The sequence below is a fragment of the Panthera tigris genome, chromosome E1, assembly GCF_018350195.1.
Source record: "Panthera tigris isolate Pti1 chromosome E1, P.tigris_Pti1_mat1.1, whole genome shotgun sequence".
NCBI lineage: Eukaryota > Metazoa > Chordata > Mammalia > Carnivora > Felidae > Panthera > Panthera tigris.
This window is the reverse complement of record NC_056673.1, coordinates 17,208,257-17,233,220: the sequence shown is the minus strand read 5'-3', so window position 1 is coordinate 17,233,220 and position 24,964 is coordinate 17,208,257. Positions and strand designations below refer to the sequence as shown.

The 24,964-nt window shown below is 37.0% G+C and overlaps 1 protein-coding gene and 1 non-coding gene across 3 annotated transcripts in view; one reads left to right on the top strand and one right to left on the bottom strand.

Annotated features, from left to right (window-relative positions):
• Window positions 1-24,964, top strand: part of TAOK1 (TAO kinase 1) — a 144,526-nt gene that overhangs the window by 28,130 nt on the left and 91,432 nt on the right. Inside the window, exon 1 of one of the 2 annotated variants that reach the window (XM_042967076.1) lies at window positions 22,903-22,936. The exons of the other annotated variant lie outside the window; for it this stretch is intronic. The gene's annotated coding sequence lies outside the window, so the exon portion shown is untranslated. Of the gene's footprint in view, window positions 1-22,902; window positions 22,937-24,964 lie in introns of those variants that run through there. 2 annotated transcript variants of the gene reach the window in all.
• LOC122233829 lies at window positions 398-500 on the bottom strand. Its single transcript, XR_006211556.1, has one exon. It is a non-coding gene; the product is annotated as a U6 spliceosomal RNA (small nuclear RNA).

The window sequence follows — 24,964 nt, the reverse complement described above, 5'->3', positions numbered from 1 at the left end:
CATTTCTTGGTTTTTTTGGTATGTCTTTTTCTTTTTTAACAGATTCTATTTTATTTTAATTTTTTTAAGTTTATTTATTTTGAGAGGGAGCATGTGTGTGAGAGTGGGGAAAGGGCAGAGAGAGAGAGAGGGGGAGAGAGAGAATCCAAAGCAAGCTCTGCACAGTCAGCATGGGGCCTGACATTGGGCTTGAACCCACAAACGGTGAGATCATAACCTGAGCTGAAATCAAAAGTTGGACACTCAACTGAGTCAGCCACCCAGGCTTGCCTAAAATATTTTATTTTTAAGTAATCTTTACATCCAATATGGGGCTTGAATTTACAACCCCAAGATCAAGAATCACATGCTCCACTGACTGAGCCAGTCAGATGTCCCTGCAGTTTTTCCTTTTTTTAAAAATATGGAACACTTCACAAATTTACATGTCATCCTTGCATATGAACCTTACTAATCTCTGTGTCATTCTAGTTTTAGTATATGTACTGCTGAAGTCAGCAGTTTTTGGTATATCTTTTAATTTTTGATTGAGTTTAGTATGTTCTCCCCTCTTTTTTTTTTTTTATTCTGAATTTTTTGCTTTTAAAGAACATTACACTTTGTCTTGATGGGCACTTGCTTGTGGATTGCCTTAATCCCTTCAGGAACGCTAATTTAGCTCTGCTGGTAAGTTATGACCCTTTTGGGGACTCTACTGAGTTCTCTAAGTCTCTAAGGATTCTCCACCATGGTTGAGTTGGAACTGAGACCATCTTCTAGCCTGTGTGACCTCTGGGAGTTTAGCTCCCCCGTAGTTGTTCTTTGCCTGGCCTTACGGAGTTTCAGGAAACCTGTGCATGTGCAGCTTTGTATTCAGCTAGAGATACTGGAAGGCATCTGCTGAACAGTTCTGAAATTCTTTCTCCAGAAAGTCTACTTTCTCTATTTCAGTTGGCTTGGCCTTCCTAAACTCTGATCTGTCCTTTTTTTTTTTTTTTTTTTTTTTAAATAACTTTAAAATTTATTTATTTTGAGAGAGGGAGAGAGACTGTGAGCAGGGGAGGGGCAGAGAGAATCCCAAGTAGGCTCCACACTGTCAGCACTGAGCCCAGTATGGGACCCGAACTCAAGAACCATGAGGTTATGACCTGTGCCAAAACCACGAGTCGAATGCTTAACCAGTCGAGCCACCCAGGCACCCCTGATATTTGTCTTCTTTGCTCAGAGACTGCTGTGCTTTTCTTGGAATCTCTTTGCCTATACTGCATTCTAGAAAGTGTTTCTAGGTAGAAAGCCAGTAACCCTAGAACTTACCTTGTTTCACTTCTAGCAGAGATTGTGGTCATGTACTGCCTCTTGTGCAGTGTCTAAAAAGGAATTTTATATTTTTCCAGCTTTTCAGATCTTATGACAGGAATATAAATCCTGTCCCAATTACTCTATCATTGCTCAGAAACAGAAGTTGATCCTGAAATTGCATATACCAAGTTTCAAAACGGTTTGATTGGCTTAAATTTTGTCATAATATGAATAGCCAATATTGTGATATTCTTTTTTTTTTTTTTTAAAGTTTTATTTATTTAAGTAATGTCTACATCCAACATGGGGCTGGAACTCATGACCGTGAGACTAAGAGTTGTGTGCCCCTCTGATTGTGGCAGCCAGGTGTCCCTGGTGGTATTATTTTTGATTGAATTGTGTCAGCACATACTTGACGTATTTCCACTCTTTCTTTTGCCTTTTGGAAGAGTTAGTGGGGTCAGTGGAAGAATATAACTCATACAGTAGTAAGTGAATGCAGAATATGTAATAAAATAGATACAAAGTTGCATGAGGATTTTTCTACAGTATCTTATTGTGTTAGTGGAATTGATGAAGAATTTACATACAAGATAATAATTGAAGTATATTTGGAAGGGTGGATAAGATTTATAGGCAGAGATGGTGCGGATAGCATTCCAAGTGAAGAAAATAGCCCTAATATACATGATGTCATTGGTGAGAAATAAGCTCACAAGTATCAATTGGACCCAAGTTGGGAGAACTCTGAAAAGTCACCCTGGAGAACATTATAATAGTGAAAATTTGTGGGTTCATTTGAAGTTTTTGAACAGGAGGATTGAGTGATACTTTCGAGGTGCTTTAGAGATCTGAAATGAATCAAGAGTGCTGTATTCATTATGGTCTTTGTTTGCAAGCAGAAAAGTGATGGTGACTATCTTATGGAGAAATGAAAGTCATTGTAAGGCTACTAAATTGCTCATAGACTCAAAAGGAAGGCTAGAGAGCCAGTCTGGGACAGTTCTTGGGATCTTGATATCAGGAATGAATTGACATTCTAAACAGGAGGCCACCAGAATAAATTAGTGCCATCCATTTTCCCCCCAAACTTTTTTCATTTTGCTCAAGATTCCAGACTCTGAAAACAGAGAGTGGGGTTGGCTTAGCTTGGTTCATGTCCAATCATCTGTAAGAGCAGAAGTAGCATATTTATTTCTTTTGGATTTAATTTTTTTAAGTTCTCACTACACCCAGCATGGGGCTCAAACTCACAACCTCAAGATCAAGAGTCGCACATTCCACTGACTGAGCCAGCCAGGCGCTCCAGAGCTAGGCATATTTATACATAGTTTTGTCTAGGCAGAGGAGAGGTTATTTCCCAGAAGGAAATCTGTACCTTTACTAAAATGTGGGTATACATTCTGGGAGGCCCATATGACTATGGGTGTATGTCATAATGGATTAAGGGGGAAAGACGAGATTAGAATGCTTGTTTGGGAGGCTTTTTTCTCTAGACCAGACAAGAGGTGACAGAGACCTCAACAAAAAGTAGTGGCTATGTGATTGGCAGTAAGGGTTTGGAAATGAAGAACACTGTGGAGGTAGAATTTTTAAAATTTAGTAACAAATGCTTCTTACTCATTCAAATACACATGATCCTAAAAGTACTAGGTGATTGGCAAAAAGTCAATGATGAGGTATAGTGAAAACCATGTGATAGTAGGCAAATTACTTAGCTTTTCTGAACCTCAGGTATAATTTAGGTTGATAATTATTTTAGGGCAGTTGTGACAATTCAATAAAATAAGCAAAATGCCTGGAATATAACAAGATTTTCTTGCTAAGCAGAAAAACAGGGAGGATTTCTTTTGATTGTATTTGGTTGGGAGGTGCTTATATGTTGTTATAAGCTATAAGGAGGTGCTATATGTTGTTCCCTCTGAATACACAGTATTAGAATCTAATGCCTTTCTGTTTAGCGAATTTTATGCAAACAGAAAGGAAACATTCTGGATTAGAAGTTAGTTTTAGATTTAGGGGTTCCTGGGTTGCTCAGTCAGTTGAGGCTCCAACTCTTGATTTCGGCTCAGGTCATGGTCTCAGGGTTCATGGGATCGAGCCCCAAGTCAGGCTCTGTGCTGACACCACGGAGCCTGCTTGGGATTCTCTCTTTCCCTCTCTCTTTCCTCTTCCCCTGCTTGTGGGCATGCTCTCTCTCAAAATAAATAAACTTAAAAAAAAAAAAGAAATTAGTTTTAGATTTAGAGTTTTTTAAGTAAGCCTTTTATATTTATTTTATAATTTTAGACTTACAGAAAAATTATAGCTAGTGCAGTTCTCATGTACCTTTCACCCAACTTCCTCTAATGTTAACATTTTATGTAAGAGTGTTCTATTTGTCAGAATTACAAAGTTAATACTGATATGAAACTGTAAATTATTGACTTTATTCAGATTTATCCAGATTTTCCCACTGAGGTCATTTTTCCTATTCCAGGATCCAATTCAGGATATTACCATGCATTTAGTAAACTTAGATTTTTAATTCCATGTCTGTTATTAAGTGTGACCTTAGGCAACCACTGAACCCTTCAGGCCCTTCTCCATAATGTAAATATTGACTTAAAGGATATCTAATTTTAATTTTGTAGTTTTAATTTTCTGAGTCTGTTTATATCTGTCATACAGTATACTTTTTATTTTGAAAGAGATTTTAAGATCTAATCAATACACCAGATCTTGTTGACAGTAAAAAAAATTCAATTTTTATCTTGTAACTTTAGCATTAAAGGAAAACTATATATTGAGATTTGGGGAAACTCACAAGAGCTTTTTCTTCTATTTGAACAAAAAATGACAAAAAGGTAGGGTTTGTGTTTTGACTCATTTTCTCTGTAAATACTAGTTAACAGATTCTCTATTTAGTTATGTAATGATTGAAAGGAAAGTCCAAAACATTTGTATTGTTAAACTGTTCATTTTGGGAATATTAGGGAGGACACGAAGCTTAGAAATGTAACTTGAAGTAGATTAATATAGTAGAATTTATGATGAAGATAATTGAGAACAGATATATCCTAAATACAGTTAAACTTTGGATTGCCAGTAACTTGTTCGGTGAGTGTTCTGAAAGACGAGCAAGCATTTCTAATAAATTTTAACTCAATAAACAAGCAATGTCTTGCAATTCGAGTAGTAAGTATGCAGTGCTGAATGTCACATGATCACAGCTGAGCCAGTGGTTCTTCTTTCTCTCCCTCTCCCTCCCTCCCTCCCTCCCTCCCTCCCTCCCTCCCTCCCTCTCTCTCTGTCTCTCTCTGTCTCTCTCTGTCTCTCTCTGTCTCTCTCTGTCTCTTGCTGTGGGACCATGGGTGATTGTCTCCCATTTTTGGATGCTCGGTCTCAGGCTGAGGTGTTTGGCAGAAATCAGTGATTTTTCAGAACTTTGGAAGGTGCCCACAACTGGCACTAGTGTATTTTTTGTCACTTCAAAGCACCTACGGACAGACAGTCCTTTGCATTTGCATACAGGAGTAAGCTTAGGAATGCTTTGCTTCATTCTAGGTCAGGCTGCCTACACATATAGACCCTTTCCTCTACTGCCTTATTGCCAGTTACATTAAATACAGTATATAACAAGTTTATTAATACTGTACTATATGAACATCCATGCGAGTGTATACAATGGCCCCTGTGCAGAGAAAGATTCTACTGAACCAATAGATAGCAGTGATTCTGTCAGTGATAGTGAAAGTCGTCTTACACAGTAACCCTTTTCTCCCATGTCTACCTCACACCAGCCATGAAGGTTTTCAAATATAAGTGCAGGTTAATTTGTTTATTTTTCTTTATATTTTGTATTTTCTTTATTATTTTGTATTATAGTATTGGAAATCATTTTTATATGAGTATTTTTGGGTTGTGGAATTAATCATCTGAGTTTCCACTATTTCTTATGGGGAAATTTGCTTTGATATACCTAAGTGCTTTGGATTAAAAGCATATTTCTTTTTTTTTTTTTTTAATTTTTTTAATGTTTATTTATTTTTGAGGGAGTGAGGGAGAGAGAGACAGAGACAGAGACAGAGTGTGAGCTGGGGAAGGGGCAGAGAGAGGGAGACACAGAATCCTAAGCAGGCTCCAGGCTCTGAGCTGTCAGCACAGAGCCCGATGCGGGGCTCGAACTCACAAGCCGCATGATCATGACCTGAGCTGAAGTAGGTCACTTATCTGAGCCACCCAGGTGCCCCTTAAAAGCATATTTCCAGAGTGAATTATACTCTTAAACTAAAATTTTACTGTAATCTAAGTAGTTCATTTTTTGTTGCTTATTAGTGCTTCTCAGGTTTGGGCATGATTTGAAAAATGTTAAATTGTTTATATTTTTAAGTTGTTGCCCCTTTTCACTTCCATACTAGGTTAAGGAGAATATCCTATTGGAAATAATCTTAAGACAGTTGTATTTTATCTCTTGGATTCTCCTATTCAGAAATGTTGAACACAATGTACCAGTAGCCTTGACTTACAAATAATTGACTCTGATTCAAAAGTAGGTTCTATTAAATGACTTCATTACTTTTAAGGATCTTGAATTGTAATATTTGACTATTGTATTATTCATTTTCTTTTTTTTTTTTTGTATTATTCATTTTCTTAAATTTACATTTAGTAATTGTGTAAGGTCTCATTATTTATTCTAATCCAACAATTCCCAACCTTTGGTTTACCAAAAAATGTTTATGAAAAATTGTAGATATATATAGGTTTGATGAAGGGCCCAGGAGTATGCATTTAAAAAAAAAATACTAGGCAGTTTTTATGCAGGTGGCTGTGGACTACACTTTGAAAAAACATAACTGTACATAAAGAGTTTTTATTTACTGTCACAATTCTTGTATTAAAACCATATTTTTCATTGTTTACCTGATTTCTGTATTGATTCTTACATTTCTTGAATGCCTGCTATGAGAGATGTTGTATTAGGTATATCAGATCAAAGATTAATAAGATAGCTTCTGCCTTTAAGGAGCTCAGTAAGTCGTTGGGTGAGATCGGTAAACAATTCAGAGCAGTCAGATGAGTGCTAACTGGGTATAAGCAAACCTTATGGAAGCATCACACACACACACAGACACACACACACACACACACACACACACACACACACACTTTGCCTGGAAGAATTAGGGTGGGAAAAGTTTCCCAGTGGAGATGATAACCAGAGATTGAAGAAAGTAGAGGAGTTTAGATAACATCAAAATAAAAAGCTTCTGCACAGCAAAGGAAACAATCAACAAAACTAAAAGGCAACCTACTGAATGAGAAAAGATATTTGCATATGACATATCTGATAAAGAGTTAGTATCCAAAAATGTATAAAGAACTGATACAACTCAATACCCCAAAACCAAATAATCCAATTCAAAAATAGGTGGAAGAGGGGTGCCTGGTGGGCTCAGTTGGTAGAGCATACAGCTCTTGATCTCAGGGTCATGAGTTTAAGTCCAATGTTTGGTGTAGAGCTTACAAAAAAAAAAAAGGGCAGGAGACATGAACAGACATTTCTCCAAAGAAGACATACAGATGGTCAACAGACACATAAAAAGATGCTCAACATCACTTCTCATCAGGGAAATGCAAATCAGAACTACAATGAGATAGCACCTCACACCTGTCAGAATGGCTAAAATCAAAAAGACAACAAGTGTCATCAAGGATATGGAGGAAAAGGAACCCTAGTGCACTGTTGGCGGGAATGCAAACTGGTTCAGCAGCTGTGGAAAATGGTACACAGGTTTCTCAAAGAGTTAAAAATAGGGGTGCCTGGCTGGCTCAGTTGGAAGAGCACATGACTCATGATCTCAGGGTCATGAATTCAAGCCCCATATTGGGCATAGAGATTACTTAAATAAAACTTAAAAAAAAAAAAAAGTTAGAAGTACCCTATGATCCAGTAATCGCACTACTGGATATTTGCCCCCAAAACACAAAAGCACTAATTCAGACTAATGCACCCCTAGGTTTATTGCAGCATTACTTATATATTTATTTTTTTAAAAAAAGTTTATATATTTTGAGAGAGCAAGCACGAGTAAGGGAGGGACAGAGAGGACAGAGTGAGACTCCCAAGCCGACTTTGCACTGTCAGCAGAGTCTGATGCAGGGCTTGAACTCACAATCTGTGAGGCCATGACCTGAGTCAAAGTCAGGTGCTTAACTGACTAATGCTGCCCCTATTGCAGCATTATTTATAATAGCTAAATTATGGAAGCAGCTTATGTGTTCATTGATAGATGAATAGATAAAAAAGAGGTGGTATATATATACAATGGAATATTATTCAGCAGTGAAAAGGAATGAAATCTTGCCATTTGCAACAACATGGTTGGAGCTAGAGAGTATAATGCTAAGTGAAATAAGTCAGAGAAAGACAAATAACATGATTTCATTCATATGTGAAGTTTAAGGAACAAAATAAGCAAAGGAAAAAAAAGAGACACAAACCAAGAGACTTTTTAAAAAAATTTTTTTAATGTTTTTATTTTATTTTGAGAGACAGTGTGAGCGGGGAAGGGGCAGAGAGAGAGGGAGACACAGAATTAAAAATTTTAAGTAAATAAAAATAATAAAAAAAGGGGGGCACCTGGGTGGCTCAGTTGGTTTAAGTGTCTGACTCTTGATTTCAGCTCAGGTCATGATCTCATCGTTCGTGGGATTGAGCTCTGAGTCAGGCTCTGTGCTGACAGCATGGAGCCTGCTTGGGATTCTCTCTCCCTTTCTCTCTGCCCCTCTCCCATACATATGTGTTCTCTTTCTCAAAATAAATAAACATTAAAAAAAAAGTAGAGGAATTTGGCATGAAGTGCTTACTGGTTATGAGCACTATGTTCTCTACACATAATTCATTTAACCCTCACAAAATGACATAGGTATTACCATTTCCCCTATTGTAGAGTTGTGAAAAATTTGAGGTCAGAGAAATTAAGTTGCTTGCCCAATAAGTTAACTGCCAAGAGTTGGTATGTTGGCAGATCCAGTTTTGGGATTTAGATATTATAATTCTAGAACCTGTGTTTTTAGTTACTGTGTGTTCAAGGCTCTGTGGTAAAAGGAGCATGACAATAAACTGAGAGGTCTGTGTCACCAGAGCACAGGAAGTTGGAGTTGAAACTAGCGAGGTAGGGTGGGACCAGATAATGTAATTCCTTTAATGTTAATGATTTTTGTTCCAACTAAAATACAATGTAAAGGGATCGAACACTTAAGTAGAGGGAATGACGTAATCAGATTTGCATTTTGAAAGGTCATTCTAGTTGCAGTAGACCAAATGGATTGGAGAAGGGCCACGAGTGGATGCAATGGCACTATTTAGGAAGTTGTTATAGTAAGGCAGCCCAAATGAGATAAAGTAGTAGCCTAGGTGGAATAAGGAGGAAATTGTGGAGATGTAGGAAAGTGGGTCAATTTGAGAAAGATTTAGGAGGACAGATCTACAAAATGTGATGATGGATTAGGTTATGGGTGAAGGAAAGGGAGTTGTTGAAAAATAACTCTTAGGTTTCTGAACTGCTGAATTGAATATATTAGGTTGGCTCACTGTTCTATATAGTCACAGAATGATTAGTTTGAGTGATTAGACTATGTTGAGTTAGAAGTGCCTTTGAGATATTAAAGTGGAGATGTCAAATACATAGCTTTATAGTACCTTTGAACTTTCTGTATAGTAAATAAATGAGGTGTCCATTATTTTGTCCCTAATAGCATAGCTGATTGGTACTTTTTCAGGGCTTTATCATAGTTGTTATCTCTTGAATCACTGGTAATAAAAAAGAATGTAAATAGAGTTTGGCTGTCAGTAGAGCTAATAAAAGAATGTGAAAATATTCTTCAATCTAGAAAGCAATTAAGACAAGTATGTTAGGACAGTTCTCCTTTGGATAATGGCAGAACTAAGAATATACCCTGATAAGAGACTAGGGAAAAAGAGGGCCAAAAAAGGCTAATCTAAATCTAAAATGACAATTTAAGAGCAATCTAGTTTGAATATTGAAGTTACATATTTCCTTCCTTTTGTTAATAACGGAATTATTCTTGACTTACCTAAACTACAATTACCCAAGTTACTGTAGATGTACAGTGGGATTAGTTATACCAGAAGCGAAATGGTTTTTTTTCTTCATTTCTCCATCATAGTCATTTGATGCTGTGCTGATAAATCAGCATAGCATTACTTTATACATTCAGGCATATTGTATATTTTAACTATTCACTTTAAATTTTCTTGAAAAACAGAAGAGGTCTGACTAATATTTCTTTAAGTTAAAGCTATTCTCAGATTATTAGATTTTGTTTATTGAATTTAGAGCAGTAGTTTCCCTTTATCAGAAAATATTGCCACTCTTAAAAGTATTGTGATACTGGACAAGACTAAGCTTTTGATGAAGATTTTATATCTTGTAGGTATTGTAATGTTGGTTTCTGTGTTACTAATATTTTATTTATTTTTGTAAGCTTTTTTTGTAAGATTTTTCTTTCTAAGTAACCCCTATACCTAAAGTGGGGTCAGACTTAACAACCCTGAGATCAAGAGTTACATGTTTCACCAACTGAGCCAGCTAGCCAGGTGCTGTTTTACTGTTATTTTAAAGTTCTCTGGAAAAAATAGTTTTAAAGATAATTCATATATAGATATAGAATATTTGGAAGATAAAAGCCATCACTGAATTTACCACCTAGAGATATCACTGTTTTGGTGTATTTCCTTTACTGTTACTTCTCTGTATTTATTTTTATTTTTTTATTGTTAAAAAAATTTTTTTGTGTTAACGTCTGTTCATTTTTGAGAGAGAGAGTGTAAGCAGGGGAGGGGCAGAGAGAGAGGGAGACACAGAACTCAAAGCAGGCTCCAGACTCCACACTGTCAGCACAGAGCCAGATGTGGCTCTCAGACTCAAGATCTGTGAGATCATGACCTGAGCTGAAGTAGGACCCTTAACTGACTGAGCCACACAGGTGCCGCTACTTCTCTGTATTTTTAATGTACAGACCATGTAGAGTGTAGTAGTTAAGAATGGAAAGATTCTAGAATTAAATCCCATAGGTTCAGATTTCTGTTCCATCACTTATTAGCTATGTGATTTTAGCAAATTTATTTCTCTGAATCTTGAGTTTCAAAATTTGTAATATGAGGATATAAAAGTAAATACTACTGTTTGCTGTGTGCCAGTTGCTTTACTAAGTGAAAAATCTGAATCTTCATAACATCTCTATTTAAGAGCCACTTAATAGTGCCTTTATAGGGCGCCTGGGTGGGTCAGTCAACGACTTCAGCTCAGGTCATGATCTCAGGGTTCATGGATACGTGCCCTGAGTCAGGCTCTGTGCTGACAGCTCAGAGCCAAGAGCCTGCTTCAGATTGTGTCTCCCTTGCTCTCTGCCCCTCTCCTGCTCGCTGTCTCTGTCCCTCTCTCAAAAATAAACAAATGCCTATAAGAGGATAAATTAAATAATGGATGTAATGTACTTAATATAGTGCTTAGATAAGAGACTCTTAAAAACTGAGAACAAACTGAGGGTTGATGGGGGGTAGGGAGGAGAGGAGGGTGGGTGATGGGTATTGAAGAGGGCATCTTTTGGGATGAGCACTGGGTGTTGTATGGAAACCAATTTGACAATAAATTTCATATATTAAGAAAAAAATAAAGAATGTTAACCCCCCCCCCAATAAATAAAAATAAAAATAGTTCATCCAGTGTGTATATCTTTGACAAGAAAAAAAAATAATATAGTGCTTAGGACATAATAAATGTCACTTATGTGTATTTTGAAAATTGCATTGTACAGTTTATTAAAGCTTTTATTGTGGCCACCTTCTCATGCCATTAATACTCCTTGAATGAAACTGGAATTTTTAAAATGGCTTACAGAAATTCATCAAATGGATTCATTTACTCATTTCTCTAGCAATAGACCTTTAGATTGTTTCTAGCTGTTTAGCTCTTAAAAATAATGCTATTATGAACATATTTGTTATGATTATTTTTTTAGTTTCCAGAGGTAGAGTTGAGTTAAAGGGCGGGAGTATATTTTTATATTGATATCTAGCCCTGCATTGCTTTCCTGAAATGTAGATCGGTGTACATTCTTTTTTCATGTTGTTTAAATAGTTATTAGCTTTTCTTTCTTCCTCTATTTTTTTTTTTTTTTGAGAGAGTGTGCGTGGAGGAGGGGCAAAGGGAGAGGGAGAAAGAGAATCTTTCTGAAAATTATTTATTTATTTATTTTTTATGTTTATTTTTGAGAGAGAGAGAGAGAGAGAGACAGAGCATGAGCAGGTGAGGGGCAGAGAGAGAGGGAGACACAGAATCTGAAGCAGGCTCCAGTCTCCAAACTCCAGGCTGTCAAGCAAAGAGCCCGACTTGGGGCTTGAACTCCTGAACCATGAGATCATGACCTGAGCCAAAGCCAAGAATCAGACCAACCGACTGAGCCACCCAGGCGCCCCGGGAGAAAGAGAATCTTAAACAGGCTCCATGCCCACTCAATACTGAATACTTTGGAACTGTTTGCGCTGGGCTTAATCTCACAACTGTGAGATCATGACCTGAGACGAAATCAAGAATAGGCCACTTAACTGACTCAACCACCCAGGCACCCCTAAGATTGTAAGTCCCAGGCACCCCTAAGATTGTAAGTAATCTCTACACCCACCCTGAGGCTCATACTTCCAGCCCTGAGATCAGCATGCTCCACTGCCTGAGCCAGCCAATTGTCCCTGGAGTATGAAGTCTTTGTTGGGTTTATCACCCTGAGCTCCATAGAGGTGGGCAGCAGCTTTAAGCACAGAACTGTCATTTTTACCTCCTGCGCTTTTCGGATCCTCCAGAGTGGGCAGCTCCGGTATGATAGTGGTAGTCTGCATCCCTAGGAGGCGCCCCAGCTGCGTTGCCCCCATCTCCTAACTTTTTTATTTTGAGAAATATAAGATAGATTGGAAAGTTGCTAGAATTGTGCAGTGAATACCCATTGTACTCCTTACGAACATTCACCAGTTGCTAACGTATGTAACTATCGCTGTATTACATAGATACTGACTTGATTCCCCTGAACTATTTGAGTTCATTGCAGACGTGACTGTAAATACTTACGCATTTATTGCATAAGAACAAGGTCATTGTCTCACTAAACACAATAAAAGTGCCACAGGAATTTTAACAGTACAATACTCTTATCAAATATACAGCCCATATTCAGGTTTTTCTAGTTTGTCACAATGATGTCTTTTAAGGATGGATTTTCCCCCCAATCGAGGACCTACATTGCATTTATTTGTCATATGTCTTTGGCTTTCTTTAACTTCTGGAACATTTCCCTGGTCTTTTTGGTCTTTCATGATATTTTGAAGAATGCAGGTTAGTTTTTCAACTAATTTCCATTTTGACAGATTATCATCTTTGTGAGATTTTAAAATTTGTTAATATGGAATTGTAGATATCTAAATAGTTTGGTAGTCTTTTTTCTTCCCTCCAAATCTTTGACCCAGTAATTTTTTATAAGAATATTTTTCAGGGGTGCCTGGGGGGCTCAGTCAGTTGAGCATCTGCCTCTTGATTTCAATTCAGGTCATGATCCCAGGGTTGTGAGATCGAGCCCCGCGTCTCCCCATCTCCCCTGTGCACACTCTGTCTCTGCCTCAAAAAAAGAAAAAAAAAGAATGGTTTTCAGGGTATGCAAGAAATTTTGAAAAATCTAAATGAAAATAAATCTCCTCTGCAAAGTTGTAACACTTGTAGATTTTGAGTTATACTAAAACTTAAATTTCTGCATCATTCCTACCTGGCAAGTTTCTAGCAGTTTGAAGAATCATTGAAATTCTAATGTTTTTTATTTGCATTGTAAAAATTCTTACAAACTGCATTCGTTGAAAGAACTAAAAATGAAGAAAGCAAAATGAAGAAACAAAATGAAGAAAATAAGTCTATACGTTCTAGGACTCATGTAATAGCTGTCAACATTTTAGTCTATACGCTTCCAGTCTTGAGGGAATCAAAGTGTATGTGTGGGAGACATTAAAAGAATTTTGTATCAGGGTGTCTGGCTGGCTCAGTTGGTAGATCACGCAACTCTTGATCCTGGGCTTGTAAATTCAGCTCCCACATTGGATGTAGAGATTACTTAAAAATAAAATCTTAAAAAAAAATTTTTTTTGATTTGTAACACGGTGCTGTAATTTGCTTTGCCCTCCTTTACTAGTGGTTGCATTATTAAACAATGAAAGAATGGACAAGTAGAAGTGTTATATGATCTTATTAATGGGAAACAACTGGAAAGAGCAGCTCTTATCAGTCAGCATTTAGATTCTTCCTAAGTACTGTAAATAATTCTTAATGTTTGTATCATACAGTTGTTTTTCTAGTTCTCAGAATATCTGTTGATTGGGGATGAGGGGACATTAGAGAGGTGAGTGCTTGTGGAATTGCAGATTATGAAAATCTTAAACTTTATTTGGAACTAAGTTTCATGTAAGTGCTATGGCCAGAAAATGAATTTCTTACCTTAATTTTTTTTAATTTTTTTTTTTAACGTTTATTTATTTTTGAGACAGAGAGAGACAGAGCATGAACGGGGGAGGGGCAGAGAGAGGGAGACACAGAATCCGAAACAGGCTCCAGGCTCTGAGCTGTCAGCGCAGAGCCCGACGCGGGGCTCGAACTCACGGACCGTGAGATCATGACCTGAGCTGAAGTCGGATGCTCAACCAACTGAACCACCCAGGTGCCCCTCTTACCTTAATTTTTAACATTTGTTTTTAAATAGGTAAAACATTCACCATTCAAAAAATACAAAATAGTGAAAAGTCTTCCTCTCATTTTTGTGTCTCAGGCTTTTGAGTCTCTTCCTTACATTGGCCACCAATGTTACCAAGTATCTTTCCGGAGATAGTTTTTGTATGTACAAGAAAATTTGTATATGTCACAAGATACATTTGAAATGATTTGATTATTTTAGTCTAATTTCCTTTAATAGTACTAACATTTATACAGCATTACCTCAGAGATATTGTGGGCTTGGTTTGGATCACCACAGTGAAATGAGTATTGAAATCAAATGAGTCAAATGAATTTTTTGGCTTCCCTGTGCATATAAAAATATACTTAACTGTTTTGTAGTCTACTACATATTGCAATAGCATTATGTCTTAAAAATGTACATACCTTAATTAAAAAATACCTTCTTGCTAAAAAATGCTAACCACTATTTGACGTTTCAGTAAATTGTAATCTTTTTGCTAGTCGAGGATCTTGCCTCTATGTAGATGACTGCTGATTGAGCAGGGTGGTGGTTGCTGAAGGTTAGGGGGACTGTGACATTTTCTTAAAATAAGACAACAATGAAGTTTGCCACGTTGATGGACTCTTCCTTTCATAAACATTTCTCTGTTGTTTGCAGTACTGTTTGATAGCATTGTACCCAGAGTAGAAATTTTTCAAAACTAATTTTTCAAAACTCTAAAGTCAGTCTTATCAAAAGTCTAAAGTCTTGTCAAACCCTGCTACTCCTTTTTCAGAGAAATCTGTGGAAAATTTGAAATCCTTTGTTGTCATTTCAGCAGTCTTCTTAGCATCTTCCATAGGAGTAGATTCCATCTCAAGAACTACTTTCTTTGCTCAGCCATAAGAAAGGAACTCCTCAACCATTAAAGTTTTATCATGTGATTGTAGCAACTTAATTATATCTTTAGGCTCCACTTCAAAATTTAAATCTCTTGCTATTTTCATCACATCTGCCATTACTTCCTTCTCTGAAGCCTTGAACACCTCAAAGTCGTTCATGAGGATTGAAATCTACTTCTTCCAGTCTCCTGTTAATGTTGATATTTTGACTTCTTCCCATGAATCGTAAATGTTGTTAATGGCATCTACAATGATGAATCCTTTCCAGAAAGTTTTGTTTACTTTGCCTAGATCCATCAGGCACTATCCATGGCAGTTATAGCTTTACAAATTGTATATTTATTTATTAAATATTTTATATATTTTATTAAAAAAATTTTTTAAATGTTTTATTTATTATTGAGAGACAGATACAGAGCATGAGCATGGGAGGGGCAGAGAGAGGTGGAGACACAGAATTCAAAGCAGGCTCCAGGCTCCGAGCTTTCAGCACAGAGCCCAACACGGGGCTCGAACTCACGAACTGTGAGATCATGACCTGGGCCAAAGTCGGTCACCCAACCAATTAAGCCACCCAGGCGCCCCTATTTATTTTTTTAAGTTCATTTATTTATTTTGAGAGAAAGCGTGAGCAGGGCAGGGGCAGAGAGAGAAGGAGAGAGAATCCCAAGCAGGGATTCCCCACCAGCGCAGAGCCTGGTCCGGGGCTCGAACTCACTTGCCATGAGATCATACCTGAGCGGAGATCAAGAGTCAGATGCTTAGGAGCACCTGGGTGTTTCAATCAGTTAAGCGTCCAGCCTTGGCTCAGGTCATGATCTCATGGTTTGTGAGTTTGAGCCCTGCATTGGGCTCTGTGTTGACAGTGTGAAGCCTGGAGTCTGCTTTAGATTCTGTGTCTCCCTCTCTCTGCCACTTCTCCGCTCATGCTGTGTCTCTCCATCTCTCAAAAATAAACAAACATTTTTTAAAAATTAAAAAAAAGACACTTAACCTACTGAGTCACCCAGGCACCCCTAAAGATTTAATTTTTATTTTTTTAATTTTTGTTTTTTAATTAAAAAAACCCTTTTTTTTTTTAAGTTTTTTATTTGAGAGAGAGAGAGTACAAGCAGGATAGGGGCAGAGAGAGAAGGAGGAGAATCCCAAGCAGGCTCCACACCATCACCACAGAGCCCCATGTGGGGCTTGGACTCAGGACTGTGAGATCATGACCTGATCCAAATCAAGAGTCAGATGCTTAACCATCTGAGCCACCCAGGTGCCCCAAATTTTAATTTTTAATCCAGCGTGGGGCTAAAACCTGCAGCCCCTTGATCAGGAGTCACATATTTCGCTGACTGAGCCATCCATGCACCCCTCAAATTGTATTTTCAAATCTAAGACTCAAAAGTTGAAATTACCTTTGGTCCATGGGGCTGCAGAATGGATGTTGTATTAGCAGATATGAAAACAGCATTAATCTCATTGTATATCTCCATGTACTTGGGTGACCAGATGCATTGTCAATGAGCAGTAATATTTGAAAGGAATCTTTTTTTTTTCCCCTTGAGCAATAGATCTCAACAATGTGCTAAAAGTACTCAGTAAATCATGTTGTAAACAGATGTGCTGTCATCCAGGCTTTGTTCCATTTATAGATGACAGGCAGAGTAGGTTTAGCGTACTTCTTAAAGGCATTAGGATTTTCAGAACAGTCCATGAGCATTGCCTCAACTTATAGTCACCAGCTTCAACAGTCCCTAAACAAGAAAGTTAGCCTGCCCTTTGAAGCTTTGAAGCCAGGCATTGACTTCTCCTAAGTATGAAAGTCCTAGAAGACATTATCTTCCAATATAAGACTGTTTACTTGACACTGAAAATCTGTTGTTTTTAGTGTAGCCACCTTTATTAATTATCTTAGCTAGATCTTCTGAATAACTTGCTGCAGCTTCTACATCAGCAGTTGCTGCTTCACCTTGTACTTTTATGTTATGGAGATGGCTTCTTTCCTTAAACATCACGAACCAACCTCTGCTTGTTTCAAACTTGTCTTCGGCAGCCGCCTCAACTCTCAGACTATACAATTGAAGAGAGGTAGGGTCTTGCTCTGGATTAGACTTTTGCTTAAGGGGATGTTGTTGCTGGTTTGATCTTCTATCCAAACCACTAAAACTTTCTCCATGTCAGGTTAATATCCAGAATATATAAAGAATTTATACAACTCAACACAAAAAATCCCAAATAATCTGATTTAAAATGGGCAGAGGAACTGAATAGACATTTTTCCAAGGAAGGCATGCATACTCATGCCAATGGACACGTGAAAAGATGCTCAACATCACTTATCATCAGGGAAATGCAAATCAAAATTATAATGAGATATCACCTCACACCTGTCAGAATGGCTAGCATCAAAAAGACAAGAAATTGGGGCACCTGGCTGGCTCAGTTGGTGGAGCATACGACCTTTGATCTCGGGGTTGTAAGTTTGAGCCCCACGCTGGGTGTAGAGATGACTAAAAATTAAAAAAAAAAAAAATGAAAAAAGGCAAGAAATAACGAGCGTTGGTGAGGATGTGGAGAAAAAGGAAGTCTTGTGCAGTTGGTGGGAATGTAAACTGGTGCAACCACTGTAGAAAACAGTGTGGAGGTTCCTCAAAAAATTAAAACTAGAAATACCATATGATCCAGTAATTCCACTACTGGGTATTTACCCAGAGGAAATGAAAACACTAATTTGAAAAGATATATGCACCCCTATGATTATTACAGCGTTATTTACAATAGCCAAGATATGAAAGCAATCCAGGTGTCTGTTGATAGATGCGTGGATAAAGAAGATTTGGTATACAATAGGATATTACTCAGCCTCAAAAAAGAGTAAGAGCTTGTTCTTTGTGACATCATAGGTGGACCTAGAAGGTATAATGCTATGTGAAATAAGAGAAAGACAAATACCATATGATTTAACTTGTATGTGGAATCTAAAACATAAAACAAACGAATAGATAAGTAAACACAAAGCAGAAACAAGCCCATAAATACAGAGAACAAACTGGCAGTTGCCAGAGGGAGGGGGTGATGGAATAGACAAAATGGGTTAACCAGAGTGGGAGATACAGGCTTCGAATTATGGAATGAGTAAGTCATAGGGATCAAGGATGTTACATAGAGGATACAGTCAGTGGTGTTGTAATAATGTTCTTTGGTGACAGGTGGTAGCTACACTTGTGGTAAGTATAGATTAATGTATAGACTTGTTGAATCACTATGTTGTACACCTGAAACTTGTGTAATGTATGTTAACTATACTTAAAAAAAAAAAAAAGCAAAAATAGTATACAAAAAAACCCAAACCACCTTTCTTCATATCAGCAATAAAGCAGTTTCTCTTTCTTATCATTCATGTGTTCACTGGAGTAACAATTACTTCAAGAACTTTTCCTTTGCTTTTATAACTTAGCTGTTTGACACAAGGTCTCACTGTTAACATTTCTTTCAACATGCCTTCCTCACTAAACTTAATGATTTCCAGCTTTTGATTTAAAGTCAGAGAAGTGTAATTTTTTCACTTGAACACTTAGAGGCCCATTGTAGGGTTATTAACAATCACACCCAGGTAATCTATGCAAGGATACATAGAAATAGGTGTACTTGGGAGACTTAGTTTTTCTTGTCAATTCTTTCTACCTTTCAAAATTTTTGTTCCCCAAATACATATATTACCTTTTTTTTTTTTAATTTTTAAACAGAGATAATGTTATGTTCTTTTCAAGAAGGTCCTTAATTATGCAACCTTATCAGTTACCATTTCATTTTATGTGTTCATGTTCCAATTAGACTGAGTAAGGGGGCAATTTTTCTTTCTCTAAAGGGATTGAATGTTTGACTGAGTTGGCTGTTTTCTAAGCCTGAGCCCTCTGATTAACAGATGTAGGGAAAAGGGCTTTATGGTATTGAAGCAGTTGCTTAAGACCAACAATGTCCTTTTTGTGAAAATCTGAAGGTTCTTAAAAGATGGAATAGCATGACATCATCACTGTTCATCCAAGGAGCATTCCTCAAGTAATACTGAATATGCTTTGATTATCAGTACCCTTCCCCCATCTTCTTTCTCTTGCTTTGACTGATGTTATTGTCAGCTATTTGACTATATTTTACAAATGTGGAACAGTTACTTAATTCTCAAAATCCTAATTTGGTCTGAGATTTTAAAATAAATTATATTGGATTTTTTATTCTAGTTTAATCAGCTTTCTTAGATGTATGTTTTAGGATTAACAAACTGGTACCACCTACAAAAATTGTTTGTCTTTTACATTCAACCCTAAATAATCTAATAAATGATAGGCTTCCTTGGCCTATTTTTGTAGAACCAGGCACAAATTAGATCTCAATTGCTGTTTATAAGACTGTTAATTTCATTTTACTGTTCTCTTTTAGTAAGAAGGATATCAGTTACTCTAACGATATTTATCCTCTGAGAATAGATAAGATATTTAAAAAATATAACCTAACAGCCTGGTTTTTTTTTTAAGTGTATTTATTTTGAGAGCGAGAGAGAGAGAGAGAGAGCAAGAGGGCAGAAGGGGGTAGGGGCAGAGAGAGAGGGGAGAGAGAGAATCCCAAGCAGGTACCGCAGTGTCAGCACAGAACCTGGTGCTGGGCCCGGACTCACAAACTGTAAGATCATGATCTGAGATGAAACCAAGAATGGAATACTTTTAACCAACTGAGCCACGGAGGCGCCCCTGGTTTTTTTGTTTGTTTTGTTTTTTTATTTAATTAAAAAAATTTATTTTAAATGTTTATTTATTTTTGAGACAATGCTAGAGACAGAGTGTAAGCAGCGGAGGGTCAGGCAGAGGGAGACACAGAATCTGAAGTGGGCTCCAGGCTCTGAGCTGTCAGCCCAGAGCCCGACACAGGGCTGGAACTCACAAACCATGAGATCATGACCTGAGCCGAAGTCTGATGCTTAACCAACTGAGCCACTCAGGTGCGCCCCCCCCCCCCCCCCCCGCCTTTTTTTAAAAGAAGATTGCATGTACAGTTTAATAATACCTTTAAGAACTTATTGTAGATATTTCTTTTAAGCCTGACTTGTAGTTTATCTAGCTATATCAGTCCTCTATGTTAGTTATTCATGTGCCATTTTTAGCATTCTGCAGAAATTATGGAGTTTATGAGTAGGGTTGCTGTGAAAGCACCTCTGTGCTGTTTATTTTTCTATAGTTATTCCTGACAGATTTTTAAAATGGACAAGACTCAAATCAAATGTCTTTGTCAGTTTTAACATTGATGACTCTGTTGCAGCAATATTCTGAATGTGTGCAAGGCAACCAAGATGGTGCTCATTTTTATAATAAAGTACTTTACTTTTGGGAATTTAAGGATGTATAGAAAAGCAGTTATGCAATGTATACTGTAAACTCTAGCCTAACAGTATAATGGAGTGTTTCAGGGATTTTTAACATTTGTATTTATTTTAATTTTCATTTTTTTCTATCTTCTAACAGCCCAAAGAACGTGCACACATGTTAGATATTTTTTTGTTATCTTTTTTCCTGGTTGTGGAAGTTGAATGTATGATTATTGTTGATAATTAGAACATAAGGAAAGTATTGACTTGTGAATGTTGTCTGTAATACTGGCCATAACTACCTAAATATAATTCATACCACTTTGGTGTATTGCCTTCTTTGCAAAAACTACAGTATATATAATTTCTGTTTTCATTCTTTTATTATAAAATCAAACAGATGGAGAAAATTCACAAAACAAACATATAGGTTAATTTATTATTAGAAATAAAATTCCCATGTAATCACTAAGGCAAGAATAGAACTTCACCAGTCATTCTAGAAGTTCCTCCTTATGTCTCACCCCAATCACAATCACTCTTTTTTCCTAAAGTAACTACTATCTGACGTTTACTGTGGTAATAACTTCTGGGAAATTTTTTTATAGTTTGATCATCCAAGTGTGCATTCCTGTATCCCATTATTGACTTTTGAGAGTTCTTTATATATTTTGGATACAAATCCTTTTTCAGTTACATGATTTGAAAATAATTTTTAGCAGCCTGTGGCTTATTTTTTATTTTTTTAAGGTTTTATTTTTAAGTAATCTCTACACCGATTATGGGGCTTGAACTCACAGCCTTGAGATCAAGAGTTGCATGCTACACTGACTGAGCCAGCTAGGTGCCCCTTGATTTCATTATTTTAAAAGTCTTATTTGCAAGAGTAAAGGCTTTTAATTTTGGGGAAGTTCAAATTATTAATTTTGCCTTTTTTTTATGGATAACACTTTCGGTGTTGTATCTGAGAACTCTTTGACTAACCTAGGTTGCAACAGTTTTCTCCTGTGGTTTCATCTGAATGTTTTACATAAAGTGTTAACTTTTTCATTGAGATAAATGGACTATTTTGAATTAATTTTTCTTAAAAAAATTTTTTTTTTGTTTATTTATTTTGAGATAGAGAACATGCATGTACCAGGGTGGGAGGGCAGAGAGAGAGAGAGAGAGAGAGGGAGAGAGAGAGAGAAAATCCCAAGTAGGCTCTGCACTGGTAGCAGGGCTATCAGTGTGGGTCTTGATCTCACAAACCACGTTATCATGACCTAAGCTGAGATCAAGAGTTAGACACTTAACTGAGCCACCCAGGTTCCCCTGAATTAATTTTTCTATAAGGTATGAGGCAAAGTTTACTTTTAATTTTTATTTTATTATTATTTTTAATGTTTATTTTTTCTTTTCTTTTTTTTTTAAGGATTTTATTTGTAAGTAATCTCTACACCCATCATAGGCCTCAAACTCAGCCCTGAGATCAAGAGTTGCATGCTGTACCAATAGAGCCAGCAAGGCACCCCTCTTTTTTTTTTTTTTAAGTTTATTTATTTATTTTGAGAGAGCGAGAGAGCAAGCAAGAGGAAGGGCAGAGAAGGAGTGAGAGAATCCTAAGCAGGCTTTGCGCTGTCAGTGCAGAGCCGGATGCAGGGCTTGAACTCATGAACCATGAGATTATGACCTGAGTCTAAATCAAGAGTCAGACACTAACTGACTGAGCCACCCAGGCCCCCCATATATAAATTCTATTCAGATATTAACATTTTTTAAAATGTTTATTTAAATTTTTAAATGTTTATTCTTGAGAGAAAGAAGACAGAGCACGAGAGGGGGAGGGGCAAAGAAGGAGGGAGACAAACAATGCAAAGCAGGCTCCAGTCTCTGAGCTGTCAGCACAGAGCCTGATGCTGGGCTTGAACCCACGGACCATGAGATCATGATCTGAGCCAAAGTTGGACACTTAACTGACTGAGCCACCCAGGTGCCCCAGAATGTTTGTTTGAGAGTGGGAGAGAGAGAGAGTGGGAACAGGGTAAGGGGAGAGAGAGAGAGAGAGACAGAGAGACAGAGAAAGAACCCCAAACAGGCTCTGCACAGTCAGCACAGAGCCTGACTTGGGACTTCATCTGAGGAACCATGAGATCATGACCTGAGTTGAAATCAAAGGATTGGATGTTTAACTGAGCCACCAGGCGCCCCTCAAATATTTTTAGATATATCTGAATATTTTTTTCTTCTTTTACTGTTTTGTATATTCCTTGGGGTTTTTCAAATACACAGTAATGTCAGCAACTAGTTTTATTTCTTCCTTTCTATTATGTATTTCTTTGCTTTGCTTTTTTTATTGTATGGGTTGGAACCTCTAGTACAGTGTTTAAGAGGAGTGATTAGATAACCTTACTTAGTTTCTAATCATAAGGGGAAAGCTTTTAGTCTTTAATCATTATGATGTTAGCTGTAGGTTTTTTGTAGATACCCTTAGCAAGGTTAATGATGTTCCCTTCTATTCTTAGTATTTTGACCATTTTTATCATAAATGGATGTTGAATTTGTCAAATCTTTTTCTGCCTCTGTTAATATGTTCATGTGTTTCTTTTATCTTTAGCCCATATAGAATGGTGACTTAAATTCAGGAACTTAAAGCTCGTCTTCTTTCAGTTTTCTAAGAGTATGTAGTAACATTTTCCTTTTGATTTGTGTTTTTGCTAATTTATGTCTGTTCTTATTTTCCTTGGTTAGTTTGGCAGAGGTGTTTCAGTTTTGTTGATTTTTTTTTTTTTTTAACCCAAAGGAACCATCTTTTGGTTTTATTGATTTTTCTCCATTGGCTTTTTTGTTTTCTAATTTCATTGATTTCTACTCTGTTTCTTTAATATTTACTTTTTTATATTTATTTTTGGCTTTATTTACTTCTCTATTTCTAGGTTTTTTTGTTTTGTTTTTAATTTTGTATTAGAGAGCATGAGCAGGGGAGGGGCAGAGGGAGAGAGAGAGTCACAAGCAGGCTCCACACTGAGCATGGATCCCAGACCTTGGGATCATTACCTGAGCTGACACCAAGAGTTGGTCAACTGAATGAACCACCCAGACACCCCTATTTCTAGATTCTTAAGATAGAAGCTTAGATTATTTATTTGAAATCTATCCTTTTTTTTCTAATACAGATTTAGTGCCTTAAATTCTTGTTTTAAATTTTTTTTTTAAGTTTGGGGCACCTGGGTGGCTCAGTCAGTTGAGCGTCCAACTTCGGCTCAGGTCATGATCTCTCTCGCGGTTCATGGGTTTGAGCCCCACGTTGGGCTCTGTGCTGGCAGCTCGGAGCCTGGAGCCTGCTTCCGATTCTGTGTCTCCCTCTCCCTCTCTCTCTCTCCCCATGCCCTGCTCACACTCTGTCTCTGTCTCTCAAAAAGTGAAAAAAGATTAAATTAAAAAAATTTTTTTAAGTTTATTTATTTTGAGAGAGAGAAAGAGCAAGCACAAGTTGGGGAGGAGCAGAGAGAAGGAGAGACAGAATCCCAAGCAGGCTCTGCACCATGTGTGCGGGGTCTGATGTGGGGCTCAAACTCACAAACCATGAGATCATGACCTGAGCCAAGATCAAGAGACTGACACTTAACCAACTATACCACCCAGGCACCCCGAGTGCCTTGAATTTCTATGTAAGCACTGCATTAGTTGTACCTTACAAATTTTGTGTTGCATTTTATTTTCATTCAATTTGTATTCTTTTCTAATTTCTAATTTCCCTTGAAGCTCCTTTATCGGCCCATGGATTACTTAGAAGTGTGTGTTTAATTTTCACATTTCGTGGGTTTTATAGATATATTTCGGTTACTGATTTTAAATACACTATGGTCAGATGATCATTATTTTGTATGAGTTGAAATTTTTTACACTTGTTAAGATTTTTTTATATCCTAGAATATAATGGCTTGGTGTGAATATCATATGTGTTCTTGTAAAGAATGTATATTCTGTTTTTGTCAGATAGAGTATTCTAGAAATGTCATTAGATAAAGTTGGTTGATAGTGTTGTTTCTATATATTTTCAGACTACTTTTTCTTTGAATTTCTGAGAGAGGAGTATTGGGAGTCTCCCAGTATAATTATAGACTTGTTATTTCTCTTTTCTCTTGCATCAATTTTTGTTTCATGAATTTGAAGCTCTTTTGCCAGTGAAGACAAATTTGGGATTTGGTAAAAGTAATCATATCATTATATAGTATTCCTCTTTATCACTTGTGATTTCCTTAATTCTGAAGTCTATTTTGTCTGATATTAATGTAGCTACTCTAAATTTCTTTTGTTTAATATTTTGCATTTCTTTTGGGATAAGTCTGCTGGCAACAGATTCTTTTTGTTTTCTACCATTTAAGATCCCCCCCCGCCCCCCCCCCCCCGGCCTTCATTCCTGTAGATTTCTACTAGATAAAGAATTCTGTTCAGGGTTGGTAGTTCTTTCCTTTTACTGCCTTAAAGATATTTCACTTTCTGTGGACTCCAGTGTCTTTTATTCAGAATCTGTTGTCATTTACATTGAGTTTATTTTCGTTTATTAGAATTTTGGCTAGGTGTGTCTAGCCTGATTTTCTTTGAATTGTCCTGTTTGGGGTTGGTTGAGCTTGTTGAATCTCTAAATTTATGTTTTTTTCAAATCTGGGACGCTTTCAGAAATTACTAAAACAGTTTTTTTGTC